Below are 2,140 nucleotides of genomic sequence, written 5' to 3' on the forward strand. Positions count from 1 at the left end.
CTGTCTGAGAAATTAGCACTGTTTTCGCTTTTTAGCTTTGTGCTTTATTCAGGTGGAATAAGGATTCACCGATGATATTAAGACCTGAGACAGGAGCTTTGCTATTGATTTTTTAAATATTTTATTACCTGTAAAAATTCACTCTTTAATGGGTTTACCCTTCTATTGTTCCACGTTTTATATTTAATTTATAACCGTCTTGGCAATGTGACCGTGATAGCTTTTTGGAGGTACGGTGTGTGGATGGATATATCAAGTGTCAAACCAACGCGTAATAGCCGCCATTATAATACAATATCGATCCGCTCCACTGTCCTATATTAGGTAGCCAAATTATAGAGAGCCCAAAAAACCAAATTATAGAGTGCCCAAGAAGTAGCCCACTGCGTGGTGGTGCAAAGTCAAGACAACAAAACATGAAAACTTATATAGCCAGTGCATACTTCTGAGGCAAAACTTGCCTGAGGAATAAAACGAAAACCTGTAATTTTGTCCTCGATCATCTTTGCCGGGCACCAACGTAACGTCCTTGCTGTGATGATAGGTGATGATAGGGTTTTACGTACTTTTCGAATCACAAAAGTGAGCTATGCGACCCAATGATTGCTGTACGGCTCCGATATATTTTCATCACCAGGAGTTGCGTGACGTCTCGAGATAAGCTTAAGCACGTAAGTGATATTGCGTACCGCCCATCTCCCCCTGCAAGCGGGTTATCTGACTGAGCTACCTTGATTGCTCGATTGCCATAGTCAGAACTCGGAAGCCTCGGGATTTTCATTTTTCTTCTTTTTTTTTAATCAGAAGGTGGTAACCTCCAATTAGAGTGGCGCGTGACTCCGGCAAGAAAATCATGCCGAGAGCCTGTAGGGCTATACTAATCCAGGTACAGCCAAATTAGGAAGACCCTCCCAGCTTCAACAAACGACACTCTCTCACCAGAACAGGAATCGGCCTCCCTGCGGCAGTATTCGGCGACTGCCTCTCTAATGAGTCCTTCGATCAACCAGTGGCTCTCAGTTACCATCAGCTTTGGAGTACCTGACGAAAGCGGTGATCAAACCTGTAACACTGCAGAGGGTGCTAAGAATCTCTGGACCCGGACAGGCTGCCAATGGAAACTGATCCTGGCAACATTTAATGCCCGAACTCCCTCGAGTGAAGCTTGCTTAGCTGGACTCTTTGAGAAACTACCAGACATTGCTTGAGATATCCTTGACCTTAGTGAGGTTAGAACTAGTGAGGCTCATGCAGTGCTGACTAACGGCCACGCCCTCTGCTATAGCGGATTTCCAGATAAGAAGCAACCCGAGGTAGGATTCCTAACCTATAAGGACATAGCCGGCAACATTGACGATTCTACAGCATTAATCACAGGATAGCAGTAATCGCAATAAGACGTAATAAGTGGCATACAATAAAGATAGTACAAGCCTATGCTCCATTTCCTAGTCACGATGATGACGAAATAAATCAGCTTTATGAAGATGTTGAATTAGCGAAGAGAAAACTGCAAGCTCAGTATACTGCAATCATGGACGTCTTCAATGAAAAAGTGGGGGAAAGCAGGCTGGTGAACAAGCAATTGGCAACTATTTCATCGATTCTATGAGCACTAGAGCGGGGTTATTGGTAGAATTCCCGGAAAAGAATGAGCTGCGAATAATCAACAGCTCCTTCACTAAGCGTAGCAACAGGAAGTGGACCTGGATTAGCCGCAATGGTGAAACAGTAAATGAAGTAGATTTCGTACTTTCTGCCGATCCCAGCATAGTGCAGGATCTAGAAGTGTTACGTAAGGTGAAGTGCAGTGATCATAGGTTAGTGAGGTTTAGGATTCACCTCAGTTTGAAGAGAGAAAAAGTAAAATTGGTCAAAAACAAACTAGCCTAACTAGACGCCGTAAGAGTAAAAGCAGATCAAATCAGGTTGGCACTTGCAAACAAATATGCAGCCTTAGAACAGAGAGATGAAGATGACATAGAGGCAATGAACGAAACTCTAACTAGAATGCTTAGGATGCAGCAACAGAAATAGGAGATAAGGCACCAAGGACACCAATAGGTAGGCTCTCCCAAGTAACGAAAGACATAATAAAGAAATGACAAAGAATGAAGGTGGCCAACCCAAGACACCATAT

The sequence above is a fragment of the Dermacentor andersoni genome, chromosome 5 (assembly GCF_023375885.2).
Source record: "Dermacentor andersoni chromosome 5, qqDerAnde1_hic_scaffold, whole genome shotgun sequence".
NCBI lineage: Eukaryota > Metazoa > Arthropoda > Arachnida > Ixodida > Ixodidae > Dermacentor > Dermacentor andersoni.